Source organism: Lonchura striata, chromosome 5 (assembly GCF_046129695.1).
Source record: "Lonchura striata isolate bLonStr1 chromosome 5, bLonStr1.mat, whole genome shotgun sequence".
Taxonomy (NCBI): domain Eukaryota; kingdom Metazoa; phylum Chordata; class Aves; order Passeriformes; family Estrildidae; genus Lonchura; species Lonchura striata.
The window spans coordinates 73,291,900-73,309,563 of NC_134607.1; the positions used below are offsets into that span (position 1 = coordinate 73,291,900).

The 17,664-nt window shown below is 49.1% G+C and overlaps 3 long non-coding RNA genes across 11 annotated transcripts; all 3 read left to right on the forward strand.

Annotated features, from left to right (window-relative positions):
• The first annotated feature begins 95 nt into the window (after positions 1-95).
• On the forward strand, positions 96-525 carry LOC144246354 (uncharacterized). The gene is made up of 2 exons (XR_013340077.1): positions 96-280; positions 357-525. It is a non-coding gene; the product is annotated as an uncharacterized LOC144246354 (long non-coding RNA).
• A 611-nt stretch (positions 526-1,136) lies between these two features.
• On the forward strand, positions 1,137-10,593 carry LOC144246353 (uncharacterized). 8 transcript variants are annotated; one of them, XR_013340073.1, is made up of 6 exons: positions 1,137-1,361; positions 6,076-6,129; positions 6,620-6,739; positions 7,439-7,572; positions 9,478-9,780; positions 10,214-10,593. It is a non-coding gene; the product is annotated as an uncharacterized LOC144246353 (long non-coding RNA). The 8 variants fall into 8 exon arrangements; XR_013340074.1 differs by lacking the exon at positions 1,137-1,361 and adding an exon at positions 1,574-1,588; XR_013340072.1 differs by lacking the exon at positions 1,137-1,361 and adding an exon at positions 5,647-5,762.
• A 1,703-nt stretch (positions 10,594-12,296) lies between these two features.
• On the forward strand, positions 12,297-17,461 carry LOC144246352 (uncharacterized). 2 transcript variants are annotated; one of them, XR_013340068.1, is made up of 5 exons: positions 12,297-12,465; positions 13,190-13,356; positions 15,042-15,212; positions 16,172-16,474; positions 16,908-17,461. It is a non-coding gene; the product is annotated as an uncharacterized LOC144246352 (long non-coding RNA). The 2 variants fall into 2 exon arrangements; XR_013340067.1 differs by lacking the exon at positions 12,297-12,465 and having other exon boundaries at positions 12,512-13,356.
• Positions 17,462-17,664: the final 203 nt, after the last annotated feature.

The window sequence follows — 17,664 nt, forward strand, 5'->3', positions numbered from 1 at the left end:
GCTGAAGACTCGGGGCTCTGATGGCATTTGGGGCACCCCAAGGTCCCCAGGAGAGGGACGCACACTGCGGTGGAGGAGCGGGTGGGTGGCGAATGAGGGGGGCGGGTCACGCTGGGTGCCGTCCCGCAGAGGGACCCAAAGCTGCCCCAAAATTCCCTGGGAGGGGTGTGTGTAGAATACTAAAACCTGGCAAGTGTTTCGTTTTCACAGCTATTGGTAAAGAATAGGAAGCTATGGCTAAACTCATTTGGAAAGAAGCCCTCTCTCGATCCACTCATTTGTATGCAGGAATGTAGGAAACTCTGACTGGGGACGGGCAGTAGTTTTGAAAATCATGCCCTATCGTTTTTCTCTAGGAACGAACCAAGCGAGTGCCCTGAAACCAGCGGAGCAAGGGGCTGAAGGGAACAGAAGGTCTCCCCGGCACCTTTTGCCTCCGTTCTCTGCCATTCCCCAAAACGTGTCGCAGTCCCGGAAGAGGCGTTTGCCATGCAGCCTGCCAAAATAAAGACCTGTCAAATCCTAGCTCTGCCTTTTGTTTAACGTCTTCTTACTTCCTATTTATGTCATCACAGAAACCAAGGAAGGAAGAAATGTGACTGGTTCCCACTATTGCTCCGTGCAGGCATTTTTAAAGGCTGCTGTACTTCTATCCTCTTTTTCCACTCCAAGCTTGACTTTTCCCCTCCTTTTTCGAGGTCTGCTGCTTTGGGTGTCCCAGGCAGGGCTGGGTTCCTCGGCAGGGGTCTTAGGAGTTGGTGCTGATTCTGCTTTTCACGAAGGTGTATCAAAGTGTGCCAGCAAAAGGACTGTTTTCTCCAGGGGAAAGCTTTCTCTCAATAACCATCAATGCATATATGTGTTTTAATCGTGTAACCAGATGGATTAAGAAAAGGCAACACCCATAGCAGATTTCCAATGAATCTGTGTCTGTGAGAAGTGGGCTGTGTGCTGGAGACGGAGAGACGCTGTTGGAGTGCGGCAACAGCGGCAGGTGTGAGCTGTGAGGATGATGAGGGCTCAGAGCAGCCCCAGGTGTGAGCTGTGAGGATGATGAGGGCTCAGAGCAGCCCCAGGTGTGAGCTGTGAGGATGATGAGGAGGGGCGGCTCCTGCCGGGGAGGAGGGGGGAGGGAGGAGGGAGGTTATTTTAGGGCGAGGGTTTGCCTTCGCTGGCTTTTGCACGGAGCTGCTGGAGGAGAGGAGTTTATGGGGGGCTCCCGGGGCTGTCTCCTGGAAGGACGGTGAGCGCTTTGGACAGGGTCCGGGGGATCCCCTGGATACACACTTGGGTACGTGGAGCATTGCTTAAAGGAGGAGCCGAGGGACAAACCTTTGTGCCGAGAAGCAGCAGCCAAGCAGGTGAGCCGGTGCGTCTTTGTAGTGGGGACTTTTCTTCTTTCCCTTTGAAATTTCGTCATCCTGAGTTTGAAATTTGTGGTGCTGCCCTGTGGTCCCGCCTTTTAAGAGGTCTGGATTGAGGTAAAAACCCCCTTTTGCTATCATTCGAGGCAAGCCGCTTCTTTTCTGCTCTTCTAGGGGACGCAGTTGAAGGGGAGCCCACGTTTCTGTGCCCTTGTTGGGGTGAGGTGAGCGCCGCAGCGTGGCGTCAGTGTCGGGGCTTCAGAGGAAGGGAGCTGCAGCCGTGGCAGCGCTGGCAGGGCGGGGATCGGGCTGTGCCGCTGCATTCGGGGCGCTTCTTCTGCCCCCGGCCCGGCAGCGAAGGGTCCGGCGCGGAGCCCTGCCGGCAGTGCCGGGGCTGGCCGGGGCGGAAGGGGAGCTGGGCGCGGCTGGGCTGCCGCGGGCCCGCCGGAGCCGCGCCGGTGCGAGCCGTGCGGAGCCGAGCGGAGCTTTGGCCGGGCCGGCGGGCGGGGGAGGCGGCGCGGGCGCCGCGCCGGTGCCGGCCGGTGCCGCCGCTCCGTCCGCTCCGGGCGCGGGGCTCGGGCGCCGCCGGGGCCCCCCGGGCCCGGTGCCGGCCCCGCCGGGCCGGGGGCAGCGGGCGGGGGTCTGCCGGCGCGGCGCCGCCTCTGCCTGCCGGAGGAGCCGCTTTCCTGCCGGAGCCGCGCTGCGCCCGGGGCCGGGAGCGCGGCTCCGCATCTTCCAGCCTCCCTCGCTGCGCTGCTTTTGAGGCGCTCCTGAGGAGCTCCTGGGATCGCTGGCTTTTGATCGGCGTCGCTGTAGGAGAAGGGCCCCGGGCGCTTCTTGGTTGTTACGGTTCTTGCTTCAGGTGCTCGAGACAAGGTTTTTTTTTGGGTTGAGTGTTGTTGGATTTCTTTTTGATCGGTTCTTATGTTTTTAAAGGATGTGTTTCTAAAGGTTTACACTGTTTTTTCTGGGTCGTAGCATGAAGTAGAGGGTCGTTTTTTAATTCGGTTGTGGAGGCTTTTATTAGCGCGAGTGCATAGTGTTTGTTTTGGTGGGCTTGAGGGAGTGTCCTGGAGTTAATCGGTGAGTTTTTTTTTTAATATTGATGAGTGCATTCTTATTTATTATATTATAGGGGTTTCATTCATTTGGCTTATTTGATTGCCGTGTATGTTTCATTGTTGCAGAGAACTTGGGAGATATTGTTTGTGGTTACGTTTCTCTTTTGGCGACGTGTTTTTTTCTAGGTGGTATTTGTGTTTTGATGGTTTTAGGCAATATTTGTTTCTTGAGTTAGGAATACTTATTTTGTTGTTGTTAATATAATTTTTTTTTTTTTTTTGTAGCTTGATGTATTTGGTTGTTGTTTTTTTATTAGTTTTATTTTTGGGAACATGGGCATTTCCATGGTGGATCTCTTTAGGTATTTATTTTATTTGGGTGGTGATTTTTTTGTTTCTTCGTGGTTCCGATTTTTTAATAGCTGTAATTATTTGGTGGGGCTTTTTAGTTAATTTTATGGAGCACTGTGTTCTCTTTATGAGTTAGTGTAGTGATAGAGTTTTGGTTATTATTTTTTTTAGAAACGTTGGGGGTCTCTTGTATGGGTTGGAGTACGGTAAGTTAGTTGGCTTTTTTTTTTTTTTTTTTCCTTTTTAGTGGTTTTTGTGATTTGCTGTGTGGGTTTCTATCGGTCTTTTTTAAAACGGTTGTTTCGTTTTTGTGACGTGATAAGAGCTGCTAGTGAAAGGAGTGTAGTGCGGGTATTTTTGCTGGTAGTTGGTTGGCTGGTGGAGCCTTTCTGAATTTTTTGGACGGTATTGGTGGGAATTTGATGCTGTTTGTTTTGGCATTTTATTTTTAGGAATTAGATTATAACTGCAGTGTTTTAACTATAACTCTAATGAAACAAAACAAATGCATAAATATGAAAATGGGAATATAAAACTTCAATTTTAAATATAAACGGAAAACAAATTAAACATGTAACATAAATAATGCTATCCATTACTATTAGGTATTATATTGTTTGATGTAGAGTATTTTATATGTTTATATACATATAAATATCGATTATATACATAAATATCCATATAGAAATGTATAATTAATATATGTGGATATATGAATATTATAAAACAATAGGAATTAATACAGTACATAATGCACATTTTACTGTATGTGTCTTATTATAACACATTACATGTCATAAATATTATATATCGAAATATAGTACCTCAATATGTTGTGATAGAATAGATAAATACTTGTAAAAATCAAAAGTAGAAATATAGAAATATTTAAATATAGCTTAAAATAAAGGGGATTTTTCTTTTCTATTTGGTAGTAGGTAGGGATCTTATTATAAAAATTATGAATAGAAATAAAATGAAATTAGAAATCTTTGTATAGAAATATATTCTAAATACGTTAAGATCTATATAAAAATTCAAAGGTAAGTAAATATAAGTATTAGCGGTATGTACGAAATAGATAAATTATTATTAAAATTCTATCTTGCTACCTTATTATATATATGATATATATTTATAAATCAATATAAAGTAAAAATTCAACTGTGACTATAATGATGAAAAAAAAATATAAATATTCAAGCATCTTTTATAGAAAGGGCTTTTTTGTTTTTATTTGTTTAGAGGCAGGGTTTTAATGGAAAAAATATTAATATGCATTTTATTTTGTTATCATTCTAAATATGGAAATATATAATCAATGTATACTGGTGTGTATATAAAAATATAAAATAGAATTAAAAATAAGTATTAGGAAGAGATAGACTATAAATAACACCATACATCAATCTACATTTAAAATATAAATTTGAATATAAATGCGAAAAATAGAGATACATCTAAATGGAGCTTAAATAAAGGGTTTTTAAAAAAGTTTTTTACTTGGATCGAGGCAGGGGTTTATTTTAAGCAATATGAACCTTTTAGATATAGAAATCTAACTATAGAAATATGTAAGCAATGTATAAAAATATAAAATGTAACAAAATGGAACACGAATAAATGTCAGAAATCATAAAAAAAAATTTCCATCAATATCCATTACAAATCCGAATGTGAATGTAAATATGAAAAATATAAAAATAAAATCGATTGAAATGCAGTTTAAGAGGAAAGGCTTTTTCTTTCGGTTCCTATCGGGTCAGAGGCAGGGTTTTTTTTGTTGGCGTTCTTGTCCACGCGGGATGTTTCGGGGCATTCGCTGCCGAGGCTTTTCCGGAGGGGACGGTGCAGTGCTGCCGCCGTGTGGGCAGAGAGCGGTACTGCAGCCCGCCGCCCGCGGCCGCCATCTTGGGAGTGGCTTGGCGCGGACTCGCTTGACCTTCTCGAGAGGGCGCGAAAAGGAGGACATTGAAATTCGAGGACCCGTGTCTGTTTTCTACACTGCCTGAATTGCCCGCACCGCCGGCGCCCCCCGACGGGATTTTCCGCGGCGGTTCCGATGCCGTGCATATGGGCTGTGGGGTCAGCAGCACCGCGACCGTGCGGGTTTTTGGCGGGAGCCGACAGGCACCGGCAAAACGCCTCTCTCCGTCAAGGTCCCCACGGCCCGGCTTCTTGCGAACGCCTTGGCGCGGGCTCGCTTGACCTTCTCGAGAGGGCGCAAAGAAAAGGATGCGAACATCCGGGAGCCGTGTCTGTCGACTGCTCTGCTTGAACACCACCCTGACGCCGGCGTGGCCCGGCGGGATTTTCCGCGGCCGTTCCACTGCCGTGCACACGGGCTGTGGGCTCAGTGGCTCCGCGGGCGGTCGGATTTCGAGCAGGCGCCGACCGGCATCGGCAGATTCGCCTCTCTCTGCCCGGCTCCTGCAGCGGCCGCCATCCTGGGCGCGGCCCCTGCCTCTGCCATGCCGCGCGGGGCGCCCGTCCCGTCCCCTCCCGTGCTGTCCCACCGCCTCCCTGCCGTAAAGCTAGAAATAAACAAAACCAACGTGGAAATATGTATAGGTTTAAAAGAAAGGGCTTTTGGGGCGGAGGGGGCGTTATTTGGTTCGAGGCAGGGTCTTTTAATTTCTGTGCGGGGTTTTTTGGGCCATTTATTTCTAAGGATTTTTTTTCCAAGGGGCTCGATCGCCGCCGCTCTTTTCCGCCTGCCTCCCCTCCGGGAGAGCGGCGGCCCCCGGGTGTGGCGGGTGGCAGTGCTGCCGCCTTGTGGACAGAGGGCGGTACTGCAGCCCCCCAGCCCGCGCCCTGCCCTTCGCCGCTGGGTGCCGGGGCGGGAAGGGCGAGGGGCGGGAGCGAGCGGCGAGCGGGGCGGTGTCTGTGAGTGAGGGGAGGGCTTTCTGTCCCTCGCCGACCGCCGTCCATACCGCAACACTTTGAGGCTTTTTGTCCCTCTTCGGTCGCCGTCCGTACCAGAATGGTTTGTGCTTTCTGATCCTCGCCGGCCGCCGTCCCCCACGTGACGCGAGCCCGGCGCCGCCGTGATGGCGGCCGGCGGTGGGACCGGGACTGGGTCCGGGCGGGCTCTGGAGGCGCTGCTGGAGATGGGATTCGGGGCTTGGCGTGCGTGAGGGCGGCGGCACCGGTGGGACATCGGGGGAGGGCCGGGGACAGCGGGGGAGGGCGGGCGGGAGCAGCCGGAGGGGACGCGGGCCCCCTAAAATTTCTCCGGGACCCCCAAAAAACCCCCCGGGACCCCCCCAAAAATAACCGGGAGCCCCCCGGTCCCGCAGGGTGCAGGCGCTGGCACTGACCGGGAACCGGGGAGTGGAACCGGCCATGGACTGGTGAGGGGGGGACCCCAAAAACACTCCCGGGACCCCCAAAAAACCCCAGCGGGATGCCCCAAAAACAGCCCCGGGACCCCCAAAAACAGCCTCGGAAACCCAAAAATTCCCTTCAGGAGCCCCAAAAATCCCCCTGGAACCCCCCAAAATTCCCTTCGGAACCCCAAAACCACCCCTGGGGCCCCCAAAATTCTACTCAGAACCCCCAAAGTTTCTCCCAAAAACCCCCTGAGACCCCTAAAATTCTCCCCAGGACTCCAAAAGCCCCCCCCGGGATGCCCAAAATTCCTTTTGGGGCCCCAAAACACCCCCTGGGACCTCCAAATTTCCCTTTAGGATCCCTGAAATTCCTCCTGGGACCCCAAAAACCCCCTGACACCCCAAAATTCCTCCTGGGATGCCCTAAAAACCTTCCAGAATCCCCCAGGAACCCCCCCAATTTTGGGTCCCCCCCCTGATTTGGGGTTCCCCCCGGTTTTTGGGTCCCCAGGCTGGTGGCTCATGAGGACGACCCCGACTCGGACCCCGAACTCCCCCCGGGTTTGGGGGCACCGCCCTCGGGCCTGGGGGGGCCCCATCAGCCGCCGGACACCAAGGACGAGACCCAGAAGTGAATTTTGGGGGTTGGGGGGGAATTTTGGGGTTTGGGGAGGAAATTTTGGGGTATGGGGAGCTCAGAGTGGTTAATTTGGGGTTTCGGGGTGGTTTTGGGCAGGGTTTTCGGGTATTCTTGAGAGGGCTTTGGGGTATTTTTTGGTGGGTTTTAGGGTATTTTTGGGTGGATTTTTTGGGGTATTCTTGGGAGGGTTTTGGGCTGTTTTGGGGCATTTTATGGTGAGTTTTTTGAGTATTTTTAGGAGGGTTTGGGTATTTTTGGGTGGGTTTTTTGTGGGTATTTTTAGGACGATTTTGGGGTATTTTTGGGTGGGTTTTGGGCTGAAGGCGGCTCGGCGGCAGCACCAGAGAAGGATGGCAGCAGCGAGGGGAGCCCGGCAGGGCCCTGGCTTTGCCCGCCCCTCCTGCTGCCCTCCTTGGAATGGTTTGAGGCATTATGGGGTTATTGAGGTAGAAATAATTATTTCGTTGTTGATAATTTAATGTGTTTTTTTTTTGTTTGTTGTCGTTTCATGTATTTGGTTTGTAGAGCAGGAACTGTAGACAGAATCCTGCAGAAGTAGTATGGAATTTGTCTTCCCAAAACCTACCCGGCTTCCAACCACTTTCAGCATGTGGTCTTCCTTAGCAGCACATGGTTCCCCCACACTTGGGAGCCGGTGCACTCTACTTTTCTCTCCACCTTTGCTGACAGATCCTGCTGAAGGCTGAGGACAAAGCCCTACCCCTACACGGACAAGGCAGCAGACCTGGTTCGGGACGCCAGCGTGCTCCAGGTTGCTACAGGACTCGGATCAAACATCAGCATCCCCGTCTCTCACGCTGATGGTATGTGGTAACCCCTCTAAGAACAGAATTCCAAGACTTGGGGCTACGTTTTCTAACCCTAAGCAGCAAACTGGGGATGGATAACTCTAGAAATCCTGTCCTGTAAGGACCTCCAGGATTCAGCCCTCCATGTGTCCTTGGTATCAGAAGCTGGAATTGCAGAGTTGCCACTTTACCCCCAAACGTAATTTTTGATGTGGTTGTGCCACTTTAACGGTATTTGAAATCTCTCTTCGTGCTCTTGCAACAGCATTTTCGAACCACAATGGAAATCTAGTCCTTCTGCCTGGGGCTGCTCATAGAATCATGGAATCGCAGAAGGGTTTGGATGGGAAGGCTCCTTTTTTTAAAGCTCGTCCCGTTCCACCCCCTGCCATGGGCAGGGACACCTTCCACCATCCCAGGATGCTCTAAGCCCTGTCCAGCCTGGCCTTGGACACTTCTAGGTATCCGGGGGCAGCCACAGCTTCTCTGGGCAACCTGTGCTGGAAAGCAGCATTGAAAGCCAGAGTGAAGTACAGCTGTGATTTTTGTGCTGCCCCTAACATTGTATTGCCTGACAAATGTGCCTTTGGGTTTTTTGATTGGTTTTTTTTTGTTGGTTTTATTTATTTTTTTGAGGGCTTTTTGTGTTTGTTTTGTTCGGTTTTGGTTTGGTTTTTTTTTTTTTGAGAACTAGAAAGATACCTTGTGTTCCTGGAATGTTGCATTCTACGTCTGTTATTTTCCCAGTAAGTCTGGATCCTCTGCTTACATTTTTTCCTTCACTTACTAGATGTCGTGGATGTGCTGGCTGTTCTGATGGAGGGCAGTGATGGCTTAGATGAAGAAATTGGGTTCTCTTAAAATGAAGATATGATTATCCAAACATTTCACTTCAGTGCTGTTGTCCCTGCTGCATTAGCAGCCAGGAATATACTGTTGCTTTAGTCTGAAAATGGAACAGGTACAGGGGTTTTTTTAATGTTTTATGTGTCATTTCCAGCAGTGGAGTGAAAGTGGCATCATTTCTGCCCTCTTGCAATAATTTTTTACCATTTATCATTTTTTACCTTGAGGCATTTTATTATCTTCCCTGCAAGCAGAAGGAGGTGCAGATTCACAGTGTTTTGTGCTCAAGAGGGGCATTGAAGCTCTGTAGGTGCGTCTGCCCTTTTTCCCTGACCCTAAAGAGAAGGGACACTGTCCCTGCATGGACAGTCTTGGTCTGGAAGTAGTTGGCCTCAGTAACACAGCGTTTTAAGGGCAGAGCGTGGCGATCAGGAGAGGAAGGTGATTCTCGTGCCTGTGGGCAGCTCTTCCCGAGATCAGGGAGAGGGGACTGCATTGTTAAGTAGGAAGTGGATGCATTTCCCAAGGGAAACTTCAGAAATTAAGCTCCAAGGGCAAATACTGCGAGGTTCTACCACCTCCTTGAGGACAGCGTTAAAACCACAGGGGCATCAGCAGAGCTTGGAGCAGGACTGGCCAACCCCAGAGCGCCTCACGAAGCCCTCTGTGTGTATGTGGCAGTCGAGTAGCACCTGGGGGGTGCTGAAAGTCCCAGTTCTGACAGAAAATTCTGCTTAACTTGTACACGTTGGCTGGGTGTGTGCCCCCAGTACAGCTCGGTTCTTCTCTGAGGCGGTGCCTGGCAGGGTCCGTCCCTGTTAAGAGACGGCTGTGTTTTTGGCACAACACAGCAAAGGTGGATTATTTGCTTCAGCAAGAGCTGATGATGTCTGGAGGGTTTTTCAGGCACCTCAGCAGCCAGGAGCACGTGTATAGTTCACTAGGAACACTTTTTGATCTTGTTCAGTTCTTTTCTCCATGAGGCTCTGTGGGCTGCTGGCAAGGCCCAAAGTAAGGAAGGTTGTCCCAGTGTCCGTGCTCATGTTAATAGTTTAATTTATTTGGCTTTTCTAGGAGCAGATGTCGTGGAGGACCTTGGTGCTGTTTTCACTGACCTCCTGCACTCTCTGAGAGAACCCCTTGCTCCCTGCTTGACGCTCCAGCTCTGTGACAAAGATCCCGAGTCCCTGAAAGCTGCTAAGTATCCTCAGCTCTACCAGTTTAACCGATACTATAGACTCTGGATGCCCAAGCAGTCCCAGGAACCTGTGGTATGGAGTCCCTGAAGTCGCTGAATTCTTGAGCCAGTATTCCTATAAAATCCTCGCAGTCGACAGAGGTTACATTTCCATCAGAAACAGCGTTTTTATTGAGGAGGTAATTCTGCATCTCTTGTTGATCCTGCTGGGGACACATGTTTGCTCCAGGGCTTTTCTCTGATGGCACAAGAGGTCTCTGTGGTGTTTGGGAGGCGATACCAGGGCTCAGGGCTCATACAGAGACTCCTCACCGGGCACAGCAGAGCCTGGTGTGCGCTGTGGCCTCTGTTTACAGCGCCCGGAGTTCCCCCAGGTGGGTGGAGGATCACAGGCCCCTGGGCTGGGTTTGGTGAGTTTTTCTAAGCTCAGCAGTGTGAACACTCCAGACGCCCCTGGGGAACCTGCTGGGCAGCTCTGTTCTAGCAGGACTGCATGCCAGTGTTTCCAGAGATTCAGTTCAGGGCTCATCTCAAAACAAAGGTGGCTAAAGAGATTTTTGTTTCATACTCATCGCTGTTTTTCTCTTATGCTTTTTGTTTCGCTTTAAACAGTTTGAAAACCACAAGGAGGTCAGCCAAGAGCCTCCTGTGGCACCGGATTCTGTATTTGCCACTTTGTTGAAGGGAGCCTGGGAGAGAAGAAGCAGTACCTTCCTGGAAGATGGTGTTCAGACAAAGTGGAGAGACTTGGCTTCCTGGCTCCCCCAACCTGAGCAGCTTTTGCTGGGAGTAAAGCACGTGCTGCTGTACCCGAAACCCACAGTGGAGAACTTCTGCAGATAATAATGTAGTTATCGTTGGTTTACTTTATGGCACAAGTTACAGATGACTTGGCTGCTAAAACTTAGGTTCCAGTGCTGTAGCTCTTTTTCCTCGACTCGGCTCCGAGGGTACGCAGCACCGTACAAAATTATACCTAATTTGTAAACAAATGTCAGTTGTTCTGATTATTGAAGCTGGGCTTTATTGAGTTGAATCCGGAGTGTGTGCTGCACCCAGGTCCTTTGTACAAATAGGGTACTGAGGGTGGGGGAACCAGAACTGCACATTCCTTGTGATATGGATGGGATTTTGGGGGGGGGGGTTAAATTAAAAGGAGATGCAAAATGAGGGAATTGCTTTTAGATGTAACTATTCTTGTCCTAAAGGGGCCATCAGCTCTGTTCCGAGAGCTGAGTTACAAGTGTGTGTGTTGAAAGAGCTGCAAGCCTTTTAGGGGCTGCAGTTTGTGTGCCGTGGAATGAGGTGCCCTGAGGAAATGTGTGAGCCGGAGGGAGCCGGGGCCGGGCGGAGGGAGCCGAGCTGTGGGAATGGGCGAATGGAGGCGGGTGCGGGCGGGACTAGGCGAGCGTGGGCGAAAGCGGCCGAAAGGGGCCGAGGAGGCGAGCGGAGCCGAGCTCTGCCGAGTTCAGCCGAGGCGAGCCGAGCTTTGCCGAAGAGGCGAATGGAGGCGAATGCGGCCGGAAATAGCCGAGCGTGGCCGAAAGTAGCCGAAGCTGGCCGAGGAGCCGAGTCCAGCCGAACGGAGCCGAGCTCTGCCGAGCGCAGCAGCCCGGGCAGGGCGGGGCGCCGGGGCGGAGCCGGGGCGCTGGGAGGGATCCCACTCCTGTCCCTCTCCCTCCTTCTCCGTGCTCCTGCCCGTATTCCCCTCGGTTATCTCTCTTTCCCCCGTTTCCTTGTCCCCCCCAAACCCGGATCCTTCCTGTCCTGTCCCTGCCCCGCTGCTCCGTTCCTTTCCTCCTCTCTCCCTCCTCTGTCCACCGTCCCTCTTCCCTCCCCTGTCAGCCTTTCAATCCGAATTATAAATATGAATGTGTATATAAATATTAAAAATATAAAAACAAAATACATTGAAATGCAGTTTAAAAGAAAAGGTTTTTTCTTTTGGTTCTTGTTGGGTTAGAGGCAGGGTTTTTTTTGTTTGCGTTCTTTTCCGCGCGGGATGTTTCGGGGCATTTGCTACCGAGGACGTTCCGCAGGGGACGGCGCCCGTTCTTTTTTGCCGCCGGCCCCGCCCCGCGGCCCCGAGGCGAGCGGCGGCCCCCGACGGTGGCGGGCGGCAGTGCTGCCGCCTTGTGGACACAGGGCGGTACTGCAGGCCCCCAGCCAGCGCCCGGCAAAACCACCGAGACGGGGCGGGAGGAGCCAGAGCGGCCCCAAAACCACCGAGACGGGGCGGGAAGGGCGAGGGGCGGCAGCGAGCGGCGAGCGGGGCGGTGTCTGTGAGTGAGGGGAGAGCTGAAGGCGGCTCCGCGGCGGCGCCGGAGAAGGATGGCAGCGGCGAGGGCGGCTTTCTGTCCCGCGCCTGCCGCCGTCCATGCCACCAAGCGTTGCGGATTTCTGTCCCGCACCGGTCGCCGTCCGTATGAAATCGCGTTGTGGCTTGTTGTCCCGCGCCGGCTGCCGTCCGTACGACAACGGTTCATCTCTATTGTTTTTGAGGACTTCTTGTTCGTCTCAATGGTGTTGTAGAATTTCCGGTTAATCTCCATGGTTTCTGGAAAACTTCCGCTTAGTCTCTATCGTTTCTTGGAACTTCCGGCTCATCTCTATGGGTTTTGGAGGACTTCATGTTCGTCTCTATGATCTTATGGAACTTCCGGTTCATCTCTATGGTTTCTGGAGGACTTTCTGTTCGTCTCTATGGTTTCATGGAACTTCCGGCTCGTCTCTATGCTCCTGGAGGACCTCCCATTCATCTCTATGGACCGTCCCTGTGGTCGCTCCTGCGCGTGCGCGGCCGCCATGAGGGACCGGACGCGGGAAATATGACATGCGAGAGTCCAGAAAAAGGGGGAAAAAAGGTAAAACACGGGAAAAAAAAGCCAAAAAGCGGGACAAGGAGCCCGGAATCGGGATGGGGGAACGCGGAAACGGGGGGGGAAGTGACCAAAAATGGGTAAAGAGCCCAAAAATTAGGGAAGAATGGGCGAAAATGGGATCGGGGAGCTCGGAAATTGGGGGGGAGTGACCAAAGTCGGCGAAAGAGCCGAAAAGTGGGAAAAAGATCAGAAAATGTGGGAAAATCGCACAAAGAAACGGTTTAGGAGCCCAAAAATGCGGGAAAGGCAAAAAATGGGGAAAAAGCAAAAAAAAAAAAAAAAAAAAAAGGGAAAAGTGCCCAAAAATTCGGATCGATGTGTGGAGAGTTTTGTGGATGAGTGGCTTCGGGAGAGAGGCCATGACTACTTGCAGTTAGTGAAGCGGTAGCTGAAAATTGCAGAGTGCAGCAATAGCGGATGTAGCAACAATATCACACGTCCTTGGGTGAGCTGGTTCCCAGCAGCAGAACGGTCAGCAAAGAGATAAGTGTAAGGGAAAACAAAGCAAGCAGAGAAAGCCCCAAAGGCGAGCTTGACCTGTTCTAGAGACACCAATGAGGAGCCTAAGTTTTGCAATATGCATGAGCTTCATTATAACGGGTATAACTGTACATGCGTACTTAGAATAAACTGAAACTTGTTGGCATTATAGAATGGGCTTTTCTCCCGTTATTTTTCCCCAAAAATGGTGACCTCGACGTGATAGGCGCCACGGTGGAGTGATGAAAAAGAGTTCAGGTCCTGATGCAGCCAGGACGGCAAAAGTGCTGAATTGAAATAGAGTGCACCGTGCCCCAGGTGACTGCAGAGGCAAGCCTGGCCGATACGTGCTGCCGACGACCTCGGAGGGCTGCAACAGCGCTGACAATAGAGGTATGGAGAGGCAAGCAGCATATGATTTATTTACTGCATTCTTGCAGAAAAGGCAGATTAAAAACATTGATTTACATAAAGATCTGCCAAGGTTATTAACATATAGGTATGCTAAGGGGTTCTTTATAAATCCTCATACAGTACATAAGTTGTCTAAGTGGCGTAAGTTTAAAGATAAACTATAAGAAGACATTTTAGATGATGATAAGGCAGCCAAAAAGCTAAAAAAGTTGTAAAAGGTAGTTCACAATGAGTTATTACAACATCAGGCAGAAAAAAAAGCTGCTGCACAAGCAACGTCACACTAGAGAAGAATAAAAGTTATAGCAGAGAAAATTAATTACCTAGTATTTCCATGCCACCTGCTGTGTCTACAGTGGAGTTACCTCCATTGCGACCCGTGCCTGAGGACACGGAAACAGAGTCGCGTTGTGAGCCCACGGCTCCTCCAGCCCCCCCAAACAGAGATCACCGGTTTGTCAGAGTTTGTCTGTCAGTAAATCACCCCCTAAGGCAAAGTCTGACCTAACAAAGGCTCTGGCCAGAGAGCAAAAAGAAGTTTAGGCAACTCTAACAAAAGAAAAACTAAACAAAGAGAATAAGCAAACTTTAGAACTAGCAGCCGACTTAGCTTATCCTATAATTTTTCAGCAGCAAGCGAGCAAAAGGTTACCAGCTCAAATTACACCGTTAGATTAAAAAATTGTTGTCACAGTTGCAAGCTACAGTGAGTCAATTTAGAGTAACTAATAAACCAACTCAGCAAATACTAAATTATATTTAGAGTACTAATATATTGTTGCCAAAAAATTCTAAAAGTCTTGCTAAACTTATTTTCTCACCGCATCAGAAACTTTTATTTAGTGCACACTAGCAAGCAGAAGTTAATAAAGCTGTAGCTATGCAAAAGCAGCCTAAAGATCCTCTTCACAAAGTAACTATAGATAAATTGATAAGCTTAAGACCATGTTTTCGCACTAAGGCACAAGCTATGCTAAAACCTAAAAAATGTCAAAAGGCAATGCAACTAACTCAACAAGCTATAGATAAAGTAAAAGACCCAAGAAATTTACCAGCATATATAAAAATTAAGCAAAAAAAAAAACCAAAAAACTTTTAAAGCATTTATTAATAAAGCAACAACAGCAGTAAAAAAAAACTAGAGTGCCTAAGTTTATACATAATATATTTATATATTTATACGTTAAATATATATTTATACGTTTATACGTAAATCATTAAATTATTAATTAATTATTAAAGCAGTATGCTTTACAAAATTGTAATACTTCTACAAGAAGTATACTAAATACATTAAAAACTAATTAAACTATAAAAAATACACTAAAACAGATAACTACTATACCAACAAAGCCACAAACATTTTTAGTTAAAACTATTAAAATACTAAAGGAAAAGTTACAAAAGCAAGCAAAAGCATCACAAACACAAGTGTTAACTGCCCTTACACCCCTCCAAACATCAGTAACAACCCAAGAAAGTCCTCAAGGGGGCCGTATAAAATGTTTCCATTTTGGTGGGGTTTTTTGTTTGTTTGGTTTGGTTTTGGTTTTTTTGGGGGAAACTAAAAAGATACTTTGTGTTCCTGGAATGTTGCATTTTACCTCTGTTGTTTTCCCAGTTAGTCTGGATCCTCTGCTTACATTTTTTCCTTCACTTATTAGATGTCGTGGATGTGCTGGCTGTTCTGATGGAGGGCAGTGATGGCTTAGATGAAGAAATTGGGTTCTCTTTGAATGAAGATGTGATTATCCAAACATTTCCCTTCAGTGCTGTTGTCCCTGCTGCATTAGAAGCCAGGAATATGCTGTTGCTTTAGTCTGAAAATGGAACAGGTACAGGGGTTTTTTTAATGTTTTATGTGTCATTTCCAGCAGTGGAGTGAAAGTGGCATCATTTCTGCCCTCTTGCAATAATTTTTTACCATTTATCATTTTTTACCTTGAGGCATTTTATTATCTTCCCTGCAAGCAGAAGGAGGTGCAGATTCACAGTGTTTTGTGCTCAAGAGGGGCATTGAAGCTCTGTAGGTGCGTCTGCCCTTTTTCCCTGACCCTAAAGAGAAGGGACACTGTCCCTGCATGGACAGTCTTGGTCTGGAAGTAGTTGGCCTCAATAACACAGCGTTTTAAGGGCAGAGCGTGGCGATCAGGAGAGGAAGGTGATTCTCGTGCCTGTGGGCAGCTCTTCCCGAGATCAGGGAGAGGGGACTGCATTGTTAAGTAGGAAGTGGATGCATTTCCCAAGGGAAACTTCAGAAATTAAGCTCCAAGGGCAAATACTGCGAGGTTCTACCACCTCCTTGAGGACAGCGTTAAAACCACAGGGGCATCAGCAGAGCTTGGAGCAGGACTGGCCAACCCCAGAGCGCCTCACGAAGCCCTCTGTGTGTATGTGGCAGTCGAGTAGCACCTGGGGGGTGCTGAAAGTCCCAGTTCTGACAGAAAATTCTGCTTAACTTGTACACGTTGGCTGGGTGTGTGCCCCCAGTACAGCTCGGTTCTTCTCTGAGGCGGTGCCTGGCAGGGTCCGTCCCTGTTAAGAGACGGCTGTGTTTTTGGCACAACACAGCAAAGGTGGATTATTTGCTTCAGCAAGAGCTGATGATGTCTGGAGGGTTTTTCAGGCACCTCAGCAGCCAGGAGCACGTGTATAGTTCACTAGGAACACTTTTTGATCTTGTTCAGTTCTTTTCTCCATGAGGCTCTGTGGGCTGCTGGCAAGGCCCAAAGTAAGGAAGGTTGTCCCAGTGTCCGTGCTCATGTTAATAGTTTAATTTATTTGGCTTTTCTAGGAGCAGATGTCGTGGAGGACCTTGGTGCTGTTTTCACTGACCTCCTGCACTCTCTGAGAGAACCCCTTGCTCCCTGCTTGACGCTCCAGCTCTGTGACAAAGATCCCGAGTCCCTGAAAGCTGCTAAGTATCCTCAGCTCTACCAGTTTAACCGATACTATAGACTCTGGATGCCCAAGCAGTCCCAGGAACCTGTGGTATGGAGTCCCTGAAGTCGCTGAATTCTTGAGCCAGTATTCCTATAAAATCCTCGCAGTCGACAGGGGTTACATTTCCATCAGAAACAGCGTTTTTATTGAGGAGGTAATTCTGCATCTCTTGTTGATCCTGCTGGGGACACATGTTTGCTCCAGGGCTTTTCTCTGATGGCACAAGAGGTCTCTGTGGTGTTTGGGAGGCGATACCAGGGCTCAGGGCTCATACAGAGACTCCTCACCGGGCACAGCAGAGCCTGGTGTGCGCTGTGGCCTCTGTTTACAGCGCCCGGAGTTCCCCCAGGTGGGTGGAGGATCACAGGCCCCTGGGCTGGGTTTGGTGAGTTTTTCTAAGCTCAGCAGTGTGAACACTCCAGACGCCCCTGGGGAACCTGCTGGGCAGCTCTGTTCTAGCAGGACTGCATGCCAGTGTTTCCAGAGATTCAGTTCAGGGCTCATCTCAAAACAAAGGTGGCTAAAGAGATTTTTGTTTCATACTCATCGCTGTTTTTCTCTTATGCTTTTTGTTTCGCTTTAAACAGTTTGAAAACCACAAGGAGGTCAGCCAAGAGCCTCCTGTGGCACCGGATTCTGTATTTGCCACTTTGTTGAAGGGAGCCTGGGAGAGAAGAAGCAGTACCTTCCTGGAAGATGGTGTTCAGACAAAGTGGAGAGACTTGGCTTCCTGGCTCCCCCAACCTGAGCAGCTTTTGCTGGGAGTAAAGCACGTGCTGCTGTACCCGAAACCCACAGTGGAGAACTTCTGCAGATAATAATGTAGTTATCCTTGGTTTACTTTATGGCACAAGTTATAGATGACTTGGCTGCTAAAACTTAGGTTCCAGTGCTGTAGCTCTTTTTCCTCGACTCGGCTCCGAGGGTACGCAGCACCGTACAAAATTATACCTAATTTGTAAACAAATGTCAGTTGTTCTGATTATTGAAGCTGGGCTTTATTGAGTTGAATCCGGAGTGTGTGCTGCACCCAGGTCCTTTGTACAAATAGGGTACTGAGGGTGGGGGAACCAGAACTGCACATTCCTTGTGATATGGATGGGATTTTGGGGGGGTTCAATAAAAAGGAGATGCAAAATGAGGGAATTGCTTTTAGATGTAACTATTCTTGTCCTAAAGGGGCCATCAGCTCTGTCCCCAGAGCTGAGTTAGGAGTGTGTGTGTTGGAAGAGCCGCAAGCCTTTAGGGGCTGCAGTTTGTGTGCCCTGGAATGAGGTGCCCTGAGGAAATGTGTGAGCCGGAGGGAGCCGGGGCCGGGCGGAGGGAGCCGAGCTGTGGGAATGG